Source organism: Bufo bufo, chromosome 6, assembly GCF_905171765.1.
Source record: "Bufo bufo chromosome 6, aBufBuf1.1, whole genome shotgun sequence".
In the NCBI taxonomy this organism is placed as follows: domain Eukaryota; kingdom Metazoa; phylum Chordata; class Amphibia; order Anura; family Bufonidae; genus Bufo; species Bufo bufo.
Genome location: NC_053394.1, coordinates 306,838,663 through 306,857,299, shown reverse-complemented (window position 1 = coordinate 306,857,299; position 18,637 = coordinate 306,838,663). Strand labels below are relative to the sequence as shown.

Below are 18,637 nucleotides of genomic sequence, written 5' to 3'. Positions count from 1 at the left end.
CCTATAAGTAATTTCTTCTTTTCTCCCATTGATTATCCTATAAGTTAAATGCTTGATCTTTTGAACAGGCCTCGAGGCATAACTTTTACAATAGCTGTCAGTACCTTCCAAAATGTGTACTGTATATACACCAAACAGCCATTTGTGAAATGAAAAAAACGGAATTAGACTTACCGGTAATTCAGTTTCCATGAAATCACCATGACGGCCACAAGGAGATTGACCCATGACCTCTGTGGGGGCAGGAAACAGAGAAGAGGTTAAATTGCCCCCTCCCACCACCACACCTCAGTGTTCCAAAGATATCAAGTGCCAGAAGTGTCTTAGTATTTCCCAGTATTACATCATACCAGAAAATACCGGTGAAAAGAACTTAAAAGAAAGGGAGGGAATATATGGGCCGTCATGGTGATTTCATGGAAACTGAATTACCGGTAAGTCTAATTCCGGTTTTCCCATATCATCACCATGACGGCCACAAGGAGAGTTATAAAATTATTTTTTAAGGGTGGGGGCAACCGCTTGGAGAACCTTCCGACCAAAGGAGAGGCCAGAGGTTCCAGATAAATCCAAACGGTAATGTTTCACAAATGTGTGAATACTAGACCAGGAGGCGGCCCTGCATATATCATCCAGGGAGGCCCCTGCTCTTTCAGCAAAAGTAGTGGAGACAGCTCTGGTAGAGTGAGCTCTAATATTGGAAGGAGGATCCAGATTCTGATTCTTATAGCAAAGGGTAATAGTGTCTTTAATCCATCTTGCAATGGAGGATTTTGAGACCTTGGATCCTTTATTCTTTCCAGCAAATTGGACAAGCAGGCTGTCAGACTTCCTGAAGTCCCTAGTGGCTTCTAAGTATCTAAGGACTGTACGCCTAACATCAAGGAAATGAAATTTCTCTTCCTCCTGATCCTTGGGATTGTTGAAAAAGGATGGAAGGAGGATCTCTTGGCCTCTGTTGCGGTCTGAGGCTACCTTTGGCAGGAAACCTGGGTCTAGTTTAAGCACAATCTTATCCTCAGTGATGGTAAGGTATGGTTCCCTAATGGAGAGAGCTTGAATTTCTCCCAGTCTCTTGGCAGAGGTAATTGCTATAAGGAAAGCAGTTTTGAAGGAAAGCAATTTAATTGAACAACTCTCCAATGGCTCAAATGGGGAACACATAAGGTTGTTGAGAACTAAATTTAAGTCCCAGGTTGGGCTGCGGGATCTTAGCGTGGGTCTAAGTCTGCGGGCAGCTCGTATGAATCGTTTGACCCATCTATGGTCTGCCAGGTCGGCGTCAAAGAAAGCGCTTAATGCCGAAATCTGAACTTTTAAGGTGGATGGAGAGAGGCCCATGTCCAGACCTTTCTGTAGAAATTCCAGAATTTTCTGGATATTAGGCCCTACAAAATTTGGATTCTCTTCGCCCGACCATGAACAGAACCTTTTCCAGATCTTCAAGTATATTGCGGAAGTTACTTTTTTTCTGGAACATCTCAGGGTGGCTATAACTTTGTCTGACAGGCCCTGAGACCTTAAGAGGGAGACCTCAGGATCCAAGCCGTGAGCTTCAGGAACTCCGGATGAGGATGCAGCAAAGGACCCTGGTATAGGATGTCCCCTCTGAGTGGGAGTCTCACTGGTTCGTCTATTGCTAGTTTCAATAGAGGAGCGAACCAACTTCTCTTCGGCCAGAACGGGGCGATCAATATTACTGTGGTTCTCCCCTCCTGAATCTTCTGAATGACCCTTGGGATGAGAGGCAACGGAGGGAATGCGTACCCTAGATCCCAGCACCATTTTAGGGAGAAGGCATCTATCCTCCAGGGATGATCTCCTGCATTTAGGGAGCAGAATGTTTGAACTTTCGTATTTCTCCTTGATGCGAACAGGTCTATTGTAGGAAGCCCCCATCTCTGGGTTAGCATATTGAAGACCTCTGGATTCAGTGCCCACTCTGTATGATCTACCACTTGTCTGCTCAAAAAGTCCGCTTCTAGATTCTGGGACCCCTTCAGGTGCATTGCTGAGATGGATTTTAGTTCTTTCTCTGCAAAGAAGAAAATTTCCTCTGAGATACTCTGGAGTTTCCTTGATCGAGTACCTCCCTGGTGTTTCAAGTAGGAGACCACGGTCACATTGTCCGATAGGACTTTCACATGCTGATTTCTTATCAACTGTCTGGCGGAGAGTAGAGCTTCTCTTACCGCATACAGCTCCCTGAAATTTGAGGATTGGGCAGATATCAGATGCTTCCACGTCCCCTGGAAATAGGCTTTGTCGATTTTCGCTCCCCAACCGGATTGGCTGGCATCCGTGAAGATGGTAATTGAGGGCGATTTGATCCATGGGACTCCCTGGGAAAGATTCTTCTCCTTCATCCACCATGAGAGAGAGCTCTTTACTGATCCTGGAATTGGAAGTTTGGAGTCCAGAGAGCCCTTCTTGTTCCAGTGGGACAATAGCCAGTTCTGTATCACTCGGCAGTGAGCCTGTGCCCACTCGACAGAAGGTATACAGGAGGTTAGGAGGCCAAGTAGGCTCATTGCTTCCCTCACTGAACATCCTTTCCGGCGTTGGAAGTGCCTCACCTTGTTTATCAGGGACTGGACCTTGCTCTGTGGAAGGAAGGTTGACTGAGTTACGGAGTCCAGAGTAACTCCCAGGAACCTCACCTTCTCGGATGGAACCAACATTGACTTGGATTCGTTCACTATCCATCCTAGTTGAGACAGGCGGGACAGAAATATTTCCAAGTCCGATAGCAGGAGTTCTTTTGAGTCTGCTATAATTAGAAAGTCGTCCAGATATGGCACTATACAGTAGGTGTTTGTGAGATTGTGCTTTTAGCACGACAGCGTCGCGCTGATACTCGGCAACATGGTGCCGAGATCTCGCACTCACTGGAATAGTGACAGCACATCCCAGCAAGCGCGTCATAGAAGCGACGGGAGATCCGACTTGGATTCCCGCCAATTCTACACGTGTGCGGCGTTTGTTATGAATCCTGAGGGGGAAGTCCCCGCCGGATTTTAAATAAAAATCCGGCCTGGGTCCCCCCCTCAGGAGCATACCGGGCCCTTAGGTCTGTTATGGGTTGTAAGGAGAGCCCCCCCTACGCCGAAAAAAACGGCGTAGGGGTCCCCCTACAATCCATACCAGACCCGTATCCAAAGCACGCTACCCGGCCAGCCAGGAAGGGAGTGGGGACGAGCGAGCGCCCCCCCCCCCCCCCCCTCCTGAGCCGTACCAGGCTGCATGCCCTCAACATGGGGGGGTTGGGTGCTCTGGGGCAGGGGGCGCACTGCGGCCCCCCCACCTCAGAGCACCCTGTCCCCATGTTGATGAGGACAGGGCCCCTTCCCGACAACCCTGGCCGTTGGTTGTCGGGGTATGCGGGCGGGAGGCTTATCGGAATCTGGGAGCCCCCTTTAATAAGGGGGCCCCCAGATACCGGCCCCCCACCCTAAGTGAATGAGTATGGGGTACATCGTACCCCTACCCATTCACCTGCAAGAAAAGTGGTAAAAACACAAATAAACCACACAGTGTATTAAAATATTTTATTTTTCTGCTCCGGAGGCCGCCCCCTGTCTTCTTTATTAGCTCTTTTACCAGGGGGGGCTCTTCTTCTTCCGCTATCCCGACGGGTCTTCTCCGCTATCCGGGGGGTCTTCTCAACTCTCCGGGGTTCTCCTTCTGTCTTCTCCGCTATCCGGGGGGGTCTTCTCAACTCTCCGGGGTTCTCCTTCTGTCTTCTCCGCTATCCGGGGGGGTCTTCTCAACTCTCCGGGGTTCTCCTTCTGTCTTCTCCGCTATCCGGGGGGGTCTTCTCAACTCTCCGGGGTTCTCCTTCTGTCTTCTCCTTCTGTCTTGTTGACTCGGCGCACCCCGGTTCTTCGTCTCGCGAGACTCGGCGCACACCGGTTCTTCGTCTCGCGAGACGAAGAACCGGGGTGCGCCGAGTCAACAAGACAGAAGGAGAAGACAGAAGGAGAACCCCGGAGAGTTGAGAAGACCCCCCCGGATAGCGGAGAAGACAGAAGGAGAACCCCGGAGAGTTGAGAAGTCCCCCCCGGATAGCGGAGAAGACAGAAGGAGAACCCCGGAGAGTTGAGAAGACCCCCCGGATAGCGGAGAAGACAGAAGGAGAACCCCGGAGAGTTGAGAAGACCCCCCGGATAGCGGAGAAGACCCGTCGGGATAGCGGAAGAAGAAGAGCCCCCCCTGGTAAAAGAGCTAATAAAGAAGACAGGGGGCGGCCTCCGGAGCAGAAAAATAAAATATTTTAATACACTGTGTGGTTTATTTGTGTTTTTACCACTTTTCTTGCAGGTGAATGGGTAGGGGTACGATGTACCCCATACTCATTCACTTAGGGTGGGGGGCCGGTATCTGGGGGCCCCCTTATTAAAGGGGGCTCCCAGATTCCGATAAGCCTCCCGCCCGCATACCCCGACAACCAACGGCCAGGGTTGTCGGGAAGGGGCCCTGTCCTCATCAACATGGGGACAGGGTGCTCTGAGGTGGGGGGGCCGCAGTGCGCCCCCTGCCCCAGAGCACCCAACCCCCCCATGTTGAGGGCATGCAGCCTGGTACGGCTCAGGAGGGGGGGGGGGGGGCGCTCGCTCGTCCCCACTCCCTTCCTGGCTGGCCGGGTAGCGTGCTTTGGATACGGGTCTGGTATGGATTGTAGGGGGACCCCTACGCCGTTTTTTTCAGCGTAGGGGGGGCTCTCCTTACAACCCATAACAGACCTAAGGGCCCGGTATGCTCCTGAGGGGGGGACCCAGGCCGGATTTTTATTTAAAATCCGGCGGGGACTTCCCCCTCAGGATTCATAACAAACGCCGCACACGTGTAGAATTGGCGGGAATCCAAGTCGGATCTCCCGTCGCTTCTATGACGGCTCTGTCTCCATCGCGGCAAGCCAGCTCGGCGCTGGCTCCCGCGATGGGGCTCGTAGGTGCTCAATCTCGCCGAGAAAGAGAGCGAGATTGACACAAAATCGGGTTCACCTACTGTATTTAACCCTTCCTGTCTGAGTGGGGCTATCATCTCTATCACTAATTTGGTGAAAAGCCTTGGAGCGGCTGAAATCCCGAAGGGTAGTGCTATAAATTGGAAATGACGAATCCGATTGGAAGGATCTAGGATAGCAAATCTTAGAAACCTCTGGTGATCTGGGTGAATGGGGACGTGCAGATAGGCGTCCTTCAGGTCGACAGAGCACATAAATGCCCCTAGCTTTATCAATGGTACTATGGATCTGAGAGACTCCATCTTGAACTTCCTGTAAAGAATAAACTTGTTCAGTTGCTTCAAGTTTATGATGGTCCGGAAGTCTCCTTCCTTTTTCCTTACTAAGAATAGGGTTGAATAGTACCCTTGACCTCTTTGAGACGCAGGAACTGGGATTACTGCACCCTTCTTCACCAAGTCCTGGACTCCTTGAAAAATATTTAGGTTGGAGAATCTGGTAGGCATCTTTGTGACGACGAATCTTGGAGGGGGGAGAGAGGTGAACTCGATCCTGTAACCTTGCCGAATGATATCCAAGGCCCAGGGATTTCTTGATGTTAGAGACCATGGACCCAGGAAATCCTTCAGTCTCCCCCCTACAATGGCGTCATTGTTTGTCCTCGAATTTGGATTGGGGCTTGAGAAGGAAGCCTCTCCCTCTACCCCCTTTGGGATAAGACCAGCGGCCTGACTTGCCTTTCCCTCTAACAGACTTGTTTTGTCCACCGTAAGACCGAAAGGACTGGTTCTTTCTAAAGGACCTTTCCTCAGGGAATCCCTTCTTTTTGTCGGCCGCTTTCTCAAGAATTTCGTCTAGGACCGGCCCGAATACATATTCTCCTGAAAAGGGGATAGATATTAACTTCTGTTTAGAAACTCTATCGCCCGACCAAGACTTCATCCACAAAGCCCGACGAGCTGCATTGGAAAGCCCTGCCTCCTTAGCGCAGAATCTAATAGACTCAGCCGATGCATCTGCCAGGAACCCCGTAGCTGATTTAAGTAGCGGGATGGACTGCAAGATTTCTTCCCTGGAGGTCTTACTGCTTAGGTGGTTCTCAAGCTCTCCTAACCATAAGTACATAGACCTGGCGACAGACGTTGCTGCGATGTTGGTCTTGATGTTAAACATGGAGGCCTCCCAAGCTTTCCTTAAAAGGGCATCTGCCTTCCGCTCCATAGCGTCTTTCAATTGGGCGGCATCCTCAAACGGCAGGGCAGTTTTTTTTATTAACCTTCGCCACCTGCACATCTATTTTAGGGGTCTCGTCGAACAACTTAGACTGAGAGGGGTCGAACAACAGTCGATTTTTAAATTCTTTGGAAATCCCCAAACGTTTTTCTGGTTCTGACCATTCCTCCAGAATCATTTGTCTAATGTGTTCGTTTATGGGGAAGACCCTGGATTTTTTCACCTTGAGTCCCCCGAACATTTCGTCCTGAATAGATAAGGACCTAGGGGTTTCCTCAATCCCCATTGTTGTTCTGACTGCCTTTAATAAGTCACTCATCTCTTCAGAGGAAAAATAAAATTTCTTATTATTTTCGTATATTTCTCCTTCGGAGAGAGAGAGATCATCCTCCCACTGCATGGAAGTGGAGGCTTTATCGTCAGCATCCTCGGATCCAGAGGTAATGATCCTAGAACGCGGACGCTTGCGAGAGGGCTCGTCCTGGGGATCAGACTGAGCAACTCTAGCGGCCCTAATTTCTTCCTGAACCACAGATCTGATATTCTCCATAAGGGACGACTGTTCCTGCTGGACCACATCAGAAATACATGCTTTACACAGCTTCTTTCCATATCCCTCAGGCAGTCTTTTAGCACAAGAGATGCAGCGAGGAGGTTTATTAAACTTTTTTTGCGCCTCTTTAGCCTGAAATAGATATGGAATAGAGGCATCAGAAATAGGCCTAGTAAAAATACAGTGCTATAAGAAAAGCGGACCCCCAGAGGGATACTTACAGGAGGCAGAGAGGGGGCATCAAGCTCCATAACAGTTTGTATCTCAGGACCTGACATATTCCAAGCAAAGCAATTGCAGTACTCACAGACCTCAGATCGGCGTTCCCATGGCCGTCCCGCCTTTTATTCAAACTGCTCAGCCTCCTGCGCTTTACTTCCGGGTTGCGTCACATGACCGAACCCGGAAGTGACGTCACTGACGTCGGCGTGCGCACACGCCGGCCGCACCAGCCCGACCCACAGGGGAGGAGGAGGAGGAGATTGCGGCCCGGGAGCAGGCTCCAGACCAGCCGGAGCGAGACCTCCCGATATCCCCCAGCCCAGCATAAGCACGCGGCCGCCGGCGGACTGGGGGAGCTCCGATGAGCTTCAGGTAACCAGGAGACCGTCCTCGGACCCTCCTGGAGACTAAGAAAAATAAAAAAGGAGACTATTTCCTATCTTCATCTCCCTGCCGTCCGCAGGGAGACTCTTCTCTGACCCTGGCCACAGTGGGGACAGGAACACTGAGGTGTGGTGGTGGGAGGGGGCAATTTAACCTCTTCTCTGTTTCCTGCCCCCACAGAGGTCATGGGTCAATCTCCTTGTGGCCGTCATGGTGATGATATGGGAAACATTAATTATCTCATGATAATGGAACCAAGGGGTGGAATATAGACGGGAAGTGAATAGTCAGGGTAGGGTCGCATGTGATGGCAGTGACACACCTGCGGTGCTTCCAAAAACTGCTGTGGTATGCGGCCACGCTGGTTTTTACACTGATTGCTAAGTGACTGCATTGCTTTGTAGTTAAAACAGCAGTGTCCTGGTAAAATAATATTGCCACATAATCAGTTTAGAAAATCCCAGCAGCAGCATGTCACCACAGTTTTCGGCCGCATCACAGCCACGTATATATGGCATACATGCCCATACCGTTACTTCTTGAAGTTGATATATTTGAAGCAAGAAAAATGGGCAAGAGTGAGGATCTAAGCGACCTTCACAAGGCTCAAATTATGATTGCTAGAGGACTGGGTCAGAGCAAATTAGTTAGAAAGTTAAAGGGGTATTCTCATCTCTAGAATGGGGTCCCTTGACCCATTCCCGCTACACTCCGTCCCTTTGACCGCCACATCCAGGCTGTGAGATGTGGCCAGTTTTACAGAAACAGCCGAGCTCACTGGCTACACTGTTTCCATAAAAGTGAATGGGAGTTACAGAAACAGTGAACGGCTGTGTCCGTAAACCCACCTATCATTACTGGATGCGGTGGTCAGCAGGACACACGTTCTCCAGACAGGTGTGAATCTCAGAGGTAGGTCCCGCATCTATCAAACATTTATGGCAAAGAAACATCTGCATGTATGACAGGACCAAGGTTTCCCAACAGAAAACTGCCTCTACCAGCTTGCCATTTTCCCATAGTGCACCTTGTGCCATCTCTACTGCCTACCCAAACACTGTGCAGACCATGTACATCCCTTCATGGCCCCAGTATTACCTCATAGTAGTGCAATCTTTCAGCAAGATAATGCGCCTGCCACATTGCAAAAATTGTTCAAGAATGGTTGGGGAACATGACAGAGTTCAAGGTGTTCACTTGGTCTCCAAATTCTCCAATCAAGCATCTGTGGGATGTGCTGGAAAAACCAAGTCTAATACATGGAGGCCTCACCTCACAACTTGACATAGGACTTCTATAGATGCTTACATGTTCAAATTCTCATGCAATAGTTCCTCTTATTTACTTAGTAATTCCTACTATCGCTCATGGAGGCCGACACTAGTGTTTTCGGACCGTTCCCGAACTTGGTCATGGCCAAACAGAAAATGTGTGGCAGGGGAAGTGCTAGGATGGACATAAACACTAGTGTCGGCCTCCTTGTATTATTGCTGGAAATGGCAGCACACTCCATCTGGTTTACATTTGGTCAATGAACAGTACTGAAAATTGTCACATTCCGGTTCTACTAGTTTTTTTGTTGAAGGTCTAGTTCATAGATGATTGCAAAGACAAATAGCCCTTTGAAGGGATTAAAAGTGTCATGACCTTGGACCACAAGTAATCCCCAGGATTTGATGCCATGACTTCACCTCTGACAACTTGTGGTCCATTAGGCTAATTTCATAATGTGTTTGCGAGCTTAACTGCCATTTACTATATTCCCAGATTATCTGCCATTTTGCTTGTTACTACTGTAATTGGTACTGACACCACAAAAGGTCTTTATCTTCAAACAGGTTTATTTTAATACAGTGGTCTCCAACCAGAGCCAAGGCCAGGGGTGGGAAGGGTAGGCAGTCAAACTGAAAAAATGGCATGGTGTTAAACAGGGAGGAAGTGCTCAAAACCATATGCAGTTGTGCAAATCCTGCACTTGTGGCCCGTTGCTAATGGCGATCCCCAGCAAAAATGCATACAGTGGAGGATGCCCGCAGCGGACCACAAGTACCACAATAGACATCCTATACAAGATAGCAATTATGGGGATGTGATAACCAATATAATAATATTTGCAAAGACAGGTGCACTCTGCGGTCGTACTAAACCCTCATACTGATGTTTAAATTGAGAGATTAGCCCTGTAATTCGCCCACTGGCTCCTGGTATTGCCCATACGGTACAAGTAGGTTTAGCGTTAGGTCCCGAGCTACTTGAGAAACCTTGGCGCAGTGCTCGGGCTCAGACATGACCTCCATATGTTGGCTAATCTCTCAATTTTGACATCAGTTTGAGGGTTTAGTAAGACCGCAGAGTGCACCTGTCTTTGCAAATATTATTATATTGTTATCAGGGTAGGCAGTCACCTATGGTGCAAGTGTGGAGGCAGCACAATTTATCCCATAAAGTGTATGGCCAGTGAAACGCTTTGTCTGAGTGGTTAATAGTGCTGCAGGTGCCAGGGTCCGATGTTGTAGGATCCAGCATCAAATAGAGGGGGCACATTATAGAAACCCTACTTTAGGCACTTATGGAGCTTGTCCCACCTCTTCCTGTGATTTTCCGGTGGTTGTGTAACTACAACTCTCAGCATGCTCTGACAGTCTGTGATTGCTCTTAAAGGGAACCTGTCATGTGGATATTTGATTATAATCTAACTACTATATACAATCATTAACTACTAAAAAGTGCCTTAGATGTATTCACTTACTGGTGTGACAGATGGTTACCTCATAATATACACACAAAGATGCTGCATGCTAATGAGCTGATTTGAGTCCAGCGTGATGTCATTGAGTCCAGCGTTTATTTAATTCAAAGCTATAGCCACTCCCCTGCCCTCCTGCTGCTGGTTCATATGGAAACAAACTGTCAATCAGCAGCAGGTAGGCGGGGAGAGTCAGGAGCTCATGAATATTCAGGACTCATCATTATCAGCTGGAGCTTTTCAATACAAGATGTTGGCAGATTGACTGGGTCAATTAAAGAAAGTGACCCAGCATTTTGCTAAGAGAATCAGTCACTTATTTATGTTGCCCTTAGTTAGGACACCATAAAACTGGTGACAGGTTCCCTTTAAGCGGCTTTGTCTTGCTCTTGGTACCACATATAGTGCCACATAACTTGTTTCAGGACCATACGTGGTTGTCAGCATAGGAACGGACCTCTGTAATTGTAGCCAGGATATAACCTCTCGGCAATTATTGATTGTACTATGGAGCTGGAATGAAAACTGATACCTTGAGCATAAGTTATGAGTTTTGAGGCTTTTTACAACCCTGTTGTTTTCGTCACATGGTCTTGGACTTCCTTTATTTTCTATCACTAGCATTTAGCCGAACTCATAAAAGAATACCTATATAATGACAGGTATATCTCACTATAACAGGTTTGTGTAGATGATGTCAATGTTTATTTCATATGAATGCACAGATTAAACTGTGGGTTCACCCTTGTGAACCCACATGTGGCTCCCAAGAAACATTTCTTGTGACTTCCAAAGTCCATGCCAGGCAAGTGCCTGGGATCCTCTTTGATCCTTCTGCCTAGGAGAGGACTCCAGCAGAACGTAAACCGGACTGATCCGTTATGTAGGCCATAGACTATTATGACGGAATGAATAACGGAATGCCTCTAAAGGCATTCTGTTATGGAAACGCGTTTATGGTCCTTGGTAACGGAATCCATAACGCAATTCAGATTATACCACAGCACGAACCCGCACACGAACTTCAAAATATGAAATTCATTCATCCCTATCAGTAATATACAGTATCAGTAGTATACAGTATAACAGTGTAAGGCCTCTTTCACACGACCGTATGGCTTTTTCAGTGTTTTGCGGTCCGTTTAAACGGATCCGTTGTTCTGTTTCCGTTGTGTTTCCGTTTTGTTTTTCCGTTCCGTTTTTCCGTATAGCATATACAGTATACAGTAATTTCATAGAAAAAAATTGGGCTGGGCATAACATTTTCAATAGATGGTTCCGCAAAAAACGGAACGGATACGGAAGACATACGGATGCATTTCCGTATGCATTCCGTTTTTTTTGCGGACCCATAGACTTTAACGGAGCCACGGAACGTGATTTGCGGCCAAATATAGGACATGTTCTATCTTTAAACGGAACGGAAAAACGGAAATACGGAAACGGAATGCATACAGAGTACATTCCGTTTTTTTTGCGGAACCATTGAAATGAATGGTCCCGTATACGGCCCGCAAAAAGGAAAAAAAAAACGGTTGTGTGAAAGAGGCCTAATACAGTATATCAGTAGCATACAGTATATCAGTAGCATACAGTAGGTATCAGTATAAATTATGGGATTTTGAAGTATAGAAACAAACCAGCAGAAAATGTGGGGGATCTTTGTGGTGCTCAGCTCATGAACCTCACAAATGTTACCTTCTGACACTGGACTTAGTATTAACAAATAGACCTGACAGAACAGATGTGCAGGTTGGGGGACACCTGGGAAATAGTGACCATAAAGTAATAACCTTCCAATTATCATTCAAAAGAACGTTTCTACAGGGAGGAACAAAAATACCAAACTTCAAAAAAGCTAAATTTAGCCAACTAAGAGAGGCCATAGGCCTAACTAACTGGGACAAAGTCCTCAAAAATAAAAATACAGCCACAAAATGGGATATTTTTAAAAGCATCCTAAAATCTAATTGTGAGAGGTACATACCTTATGGGAATAAAAGGTTAAGGAACAAGAAGAAACCAATGTGCATAAATAGAACTGTAAAGAAAGCAATAAATGACAAAAAAAAGCATATAAATCACTAAAACAGGAGGGTAGTGAGGAAGCACTGAAAAACTATAAGGAAAAAAATAGAATATTGTTATGTAAAAAACAAATAAAAGCAGCCAAACTAGAGACTGAGAGATTAATTGTCAAAGAGAGCAATACTAACCCTAAAATGTTCTTCAATTATATAAATGGTAAAAAGTATAAATCAGAAGGTGTCGGTGACGAGGGGGGGAGTTGCAGAGGGCGATGAGGAGAAAGCAAAGCTATTAAAATAAACTGTCAGATGAAATGCAGAATGTAAAAAAGTTAATTCTCCATTAAAAGTGCCCTGTCTGACCCAGGAGGAAGTACAGCGGTGTCTTAAAAAGATGAAAATAGACAAATCGCCAGGTCCAGATGGCATACACCCCCGTATCCTAAGAGAATTAAGTAATGTCATGGCCAAACCCTTATTTCTGATATTTAAGGACTCTATACTGACAGGAAGTGTTCCACAGGATTGGTGCATAGCAAATGTGGTGCCAATATTCAAAAAGGGTCCAAAAACAGAGCCCGGAAATTATAGGCCAGTAAGTTTAACATCTGTCGTGAGTAAACTGTTTGAAGGCTTTTTAAGAGATGCTATCTTGGAGTACCTCAATCAAAATAAGCAAATAATGCCATATCAGCATGGCTTCATGAGGGATCAGTCATGCCAAACTAATTTAATCCGTTTCTATGAGGAGGTAAGTTCTAGACTTGACAGCGGCGAATCAATGGATGTCTTATATCTGGACTTCTCCAAAGCATTTGACACTGTACCACATAAAAGGTTAGTCTATAAAATGAGAATGCTCGGACTGGGAGAAAATGTCTGTATGTGGGTAAGTAACTGGCTCAGTGATAGAAAACAGAGGGTGGTTATTAACGCTACACACTCAGATTGGGTCACTGTCACTAGTGGAGTACCTCAGGGGTCAGTACTGGGCCCTATTCTCTTCAATATATTTATTAATGATCTTGTAGAAGGCTTGCACAGTAAAATTAATTTTTTTGAAGATGACACTAAACTGTGTAAAGTAATTAACACGGAAGAGGACAGTATACTGCTACAGATGGATCTGGATAGATTGGAGGCTTGGGCAGAGAAGTGGCAGATGAGGTTTAACACTGATAAATGTAAAGTTATGCACATGGGAAGGAATAATGCAAGTCACCCGCACATACTAAATGGTAAAACACTGGGTAACACTGACGTGGAAAAGGACCTAGGAATTTTAGTGAACAGCAAACTAAGCTGTAGAAACCAGTGTCAGGCAGCTGCTGCCAAGGCCAATAAGATAATGGGTTGCATCAAAAGGAGCATAGATGCCCGTGATGAGAACATATTCCTACCACTTTACAAATCACTGGTCAGACCACACATGGAGTACTGTGTACAGTTCTGGGCACCTGTGAACAAGGCAGACATAGCAGAGCTGGAGAGGGTCCAGAGGAGGGCAACTAAAGTAATAACTGGAATGGGGGGACTACAGTACCCTGAAAGATTATCAACATTAGGGTTATTCACTTTAGAAAAAAGACGACTGAGGGGAGATCTAATAACTATGTATAAATATATCAGGGGGCAGTACAGAGATCTATCCCATCATCTATTTATCCCCAGGACTGTGATGAGAGGACATCCTCTGCGTCTGGAGGAAAGAAGGTTTGTACACAAACATAGAAGAGGATTCTTTACGGTAAGAGCAGTGAGACTATGGAACTCTCTGCCTGAGGAGGTGGTGATGGTGAGTTCACTAAAAGAGTTCAAGAGGGGCCTGGATGTATTTCTGGAGTGTAATAATATTACAGGCTATAGCTACTAGAGAGGGGTCGTTGATCCAGGGAGTTATTCTGATTGCCTGAATGGAGTCAGGAAGGAATTTTTTTCCCCTTAAAGGGCTTCTGTCACCCCACTAAACAAAAATTTTTTTTTCTGTGTACTTATAATCCCTATCCTGCGATATATCTATACATTATGTTATTAATCATTTTCGTTCAGTAGCTATGTCAAAAAACTTACTTTTATGATATGCTAATTACCTTTCTACCAGCAAGCAGGGCGTCTACTTGCTGGTAGCAGCCGCAAAAAACCGCCCCCTCGTCCTGTTGATTGACAGTGCCAGCCGCGATCTCCTCCTCCGACTGGCCCTGTCAGCATTTCAAAAATCGTGCGCCTGTGTTGATTCGGCCCAGGCGCTCTGAGATAAGGAGGCTCGCCTCCTTAGCACTCCCTCAGTGCGCCTGCGCCGATGACGTCACCGAAAGAGAAATATCTACTGAACGAAAATGATTAATAACATAATGTATAGATATATCGCAGGATAGGGATTATAAGTACACAAAAAAAATATATATGAGTTTAGTGGGGTGACAGAAGCCCTTTAAGTGGGGAAAATTGGCTTCTACCTCACAGTTTTTTTTTGCCTTCCTCTGGATCAACTTGCAGGATAACAGGCCGAACTGGATGGACAAATGTGTTTACTATGTACTATGTTACTATAAAAAGCCTAAAATTTCCCAGGTCTAGAATCCAGGTCAAAATACATAGAAGCCATCAATCATATTAAATGATATTAAAGCAAAAATAAAGACAGATTGCGGCGCTCACCTGGCTGGTAATAGTAGAAGGAAGCATGGAAGGCGAGGATCCAACTTCCAAAAATTGTGACAGCCTTTATTCAAAAAAGTGCAGTAAAATCCGACATACAGTCCATGTCTACGTGTTTTGGATGACATAGTATCGATCCTTACTCATGACATGAGTAAGGATCGATACTATGTGATCCGAAATGCATAGACATGGCCTGTATGTCGGATTTTACTGCACTTTTTTGAATAAAGGCTGTCACAGTTTTTGGAAGCTGGATCCTCGTCTCTATTTTTGGTAGATGATATTAAAGGAATAGAATGTGATCTGACTCCAGTAGTGGTGATTAGAAAGTCCCACAACAGCCTCAGCTTTACCCACCTAGTATCCCATATAGCAGTGTTCCCCAACTCCAGCCCTCAGGGCCCACCTACCGATCGTGATTTCAGAATATTCCACAGAATGAACACCTGTGGTAAGTCCTGATGCACTGACACTAATTATATCACCTGCTCAATACTAAGGAAATCCTGAAAACATGACCGGCAGGTGTGCCCTGAGGACTGGAGTTGAGGAACACTGCCATATAGCAACTCCAGCAGATGTCTGACTTTCCAGCGCTGCACCCTCTGCTGGTAGTGAGAAAGCACTGCACTTTGCTGGAAGGTATGTGCAAGCAGCCTATAAAGGGGTTGTGCACTCATTTCCAGATCTCCCAGACTGGCGGGACCCGTATCGTACTAACCTGATCCCCGGCGCTGGGTCCCAGCTTGTTCTCTCCGCTGTTTGTTTCGCGTCCCTCCTTGTAAACTTCAGGTTTGATGCCACTACAACCAATCACTGCTCCCCTGATGTTACGTGACCATTTGACACGACGCAAGGGAAGCAGTGGTGCCAAACCTGAAGCTTAGATGGAGGAACCCGAAACAAGCAGCGGAGCAAACGAGCCAGGACCCAGTGCCAGGGATCAGGTAAGTATGATTATCAATGCGGGAGCCGCCAGTCTGAGAGGTCTGGAAATTATTCCAGTTATGTGACATTATCACTATCCACATTGAGGGTCCATTCACACGTCCGTAAGTGTTCTGCGGATCCGCAAAACACCGACACTGGCAATGTGCATTCCGCAATTTGTGGACCGCACATCGCCGGCACTATAATAGAAAATGCCTAATCTTGTCCGCAATTGCGGACAAGAATAGGACATGTTCTATTTTTTGGCGGAAACGGAAGCACGGATGCGGAAGTGCGGATCCGCAAATGCGGATGCGGACAGCACATTCCGGCCCCATTGAAAATGAATGGGTCTGCACCCGTTCCGCAAAATTGCGGAACGGATGCGGACCCATTTTGCGGACGTGTGAATGGACCCTTAGGGGATAACTATTAGATTGGTGACGGTTCTACCAGTGGGACCCCCACTGATCATGAGAACCGGGGACCCCATACCCTATGGAGGTCCCCGACATGAACCAATCTAATAGTTATCCCATATCCTGCGGATCGGGAATAACTTCATATCTGGATAACCCCTTTAATGCATGTATTCATTTCTTGGTAGGTAATGGTTCTCCTTAGGCCTCATGCACACGACTGTTGTGTGTTTTGCGGTCCGCAAATTGCGAATCTGCAAAACACGAATGGCATCCGTGTGCGTTCCGCAATTTGCAGAACGGCATGGACAGCCATTGATATAACTGCCTATTTTTGTCCGCAAAACGGACAAGAATAGGATAGGTTATATTTTTTCTGTGGACCACGGAACGGAGCAAGGGATGCGGACAGCACACGGAGTGCTGTCTGCATCTTTTGCGGCCCTATTAAAGTGAATGGGTCCGCATCCGAGCCGCAAAAAAACTGAGGCTCGGATGCGGACCAAAACAACGGTCGTGTGCATGAGGCCTTACAGAGATCCAGCTGGTGTAGGATGTCTTACAGGCAATGCACCCTGGAAAAAGTATAGGTATTCAGCAACTAGCACATGGGCACTGCCATGGAGGCCGCTGACAAAGAGGTTTGGTCATGCCCCCTCCATTAGCGGCCATGTTGGAACAGCAGCGCTGTGTGAACTGGGGAGCCAACTGTACTACAGAAGAGGGCGGCGCTGACAATGGTGCTGACAGGCATATAAAAGTATATTAGTAAGCTTTCAACACACTTAGGCCTCTTTCACACGGGCGTCGCGTGTGAGGGCCGGATAGGAAGCGGGTGCGTCGCGGGAAAATGCTCGATTTTTTCCCCACGAGTGCAAAGCGTTTGAATACGTTTTGCACGCGCGTGAGAAAAATCGGCATGTTTGGTACCCAGACCCGAACCCGGACTTCTTCACAGAAGTTCGGGTTTGGCTTAGGTGTTCTGTAGATTTTATTATTTTCCTTAACATGGTTATAAGGGAAAATAATACCATTCTTAATACAGAATGCTTAGTAAAATGTCCATTGAGGGGTTAAAAATAATAATCAAATTTAACTCACCCCATCCACTTGGTTGCGGAGCGGATCTCCTCTTCTTTCTTCAGGACCTGGCAAAAGGACCTTTGATGACATCACTGCACTCATCACATGGTCCATCACCATGATGGACCATGTGATGAGCGCAGTGACGTCATCAAAGGTCCTTTTACCAGGTCCTGAAGAAAGAAGAGGAGATCCGCTCCGCAACCAAGTGGATGGGGTGAGTTAAATTTGTTTATTATTTTTAACCCCTCAATGGACATTTTACTAAGCATTCTGTATTAAGAATGGTAATATTTTCCCTTATAACCATGTTATAAGGGAAAATAATAAAGATCGGGTCCCCATCCCGATCGTCTCCTAGAAACCATGCGTGAAAATCGCACCGCATCCGCACTTGTTTGCGGATGCTTGCGATTTTCACGCAGCCCCATTCACTTTTATGGGGCCTGCGTTGCGTGAAAAACGCACAATATAGAACATGCTGCGATTTTCACGCAACGCACCAGTGATGCATGAAAATCACCGCTCATGTGCACAGCCCCATAGAAATGAATGGGTCCGGATTCAGTGCGGGTGCATTGCCATTGCACCTGCGTGGAAAACTCGCCCGTGTGAAAGGGGTCTTCACAGAGCGTTTGGGGTCTTCACAGGGGTTCACAGAGCGTTTTCTGCCATTAGTATTTTGGCACAGATTCCACGCCAAATCAACTATGGCGTCTGCGTGATGACCACCTCCCATTGTTTTCAATGATACACTGCGCTGCTGTTTGCGCGCCCAACGGTTTAAAGCCACAGCAGCTCCACGAAGAGACATGTCCCTTATTAGTAAGGCCTCATGCACACAACTGTGCCGTTTTGGCCCATATACGGAACGCAAAAAACGTTTGTGTGCATGAGCCCTAAGATGTCCGTACAGATCATGCTGGAAATGGCCAACCCCCTTTAAAGGGGTTTCCAGGAATGAGATATCTCCAGGATAGGTCATCAAATTAGAGGGGATCTGACTCCTGACACCCTGCCAATCCGCTGTATGAAGGGGCCACAGTGCTTGGACAAACACCATTGCCTCTTCATACTGCAGCGCCGCCCAATATATAGTGGCTGTGCTTGGTATTGCAACTCAGTCTCATTCTCTTGAATAGGACTTCCCTGCACAAGAGCTGTGTGACCGATGATGTCATAGACCTAGGAAGAGGCTGCAGTGCTCCCCAGAGCTGATCACTGGGGGTACCAGGAGTCGGACCCCCACCATCAGATATTTGAATACCAGAAAACCCCTATAATGCCCGGGGCCCTCACACAGGTTGTACTTACATACCGGCGATGAGTGGGGTGTCAGTGGTTCAGCCAATAGCAGGCCGCGATGGGGACAAGCCCCCCCCCCCCCCTCCCATCGCCGGTAGGTATGTACAA

General features: G+C 46.9%; 1 protein-coding gene across 1 annotated transcript in view; it reads right to left on the bottom strand.

Moving 5' to 3' along the window:
* Positions 1–18,637, bottom strand: part of PNPO (pyridoxamine 5'-phosphate oxidase) — a 50,346-nt gene that overhangs the window by 30,572 nt on the left and 1,137 nt on the right. The gene's annotated exons all lie outside the window — the stretch shown is intronic.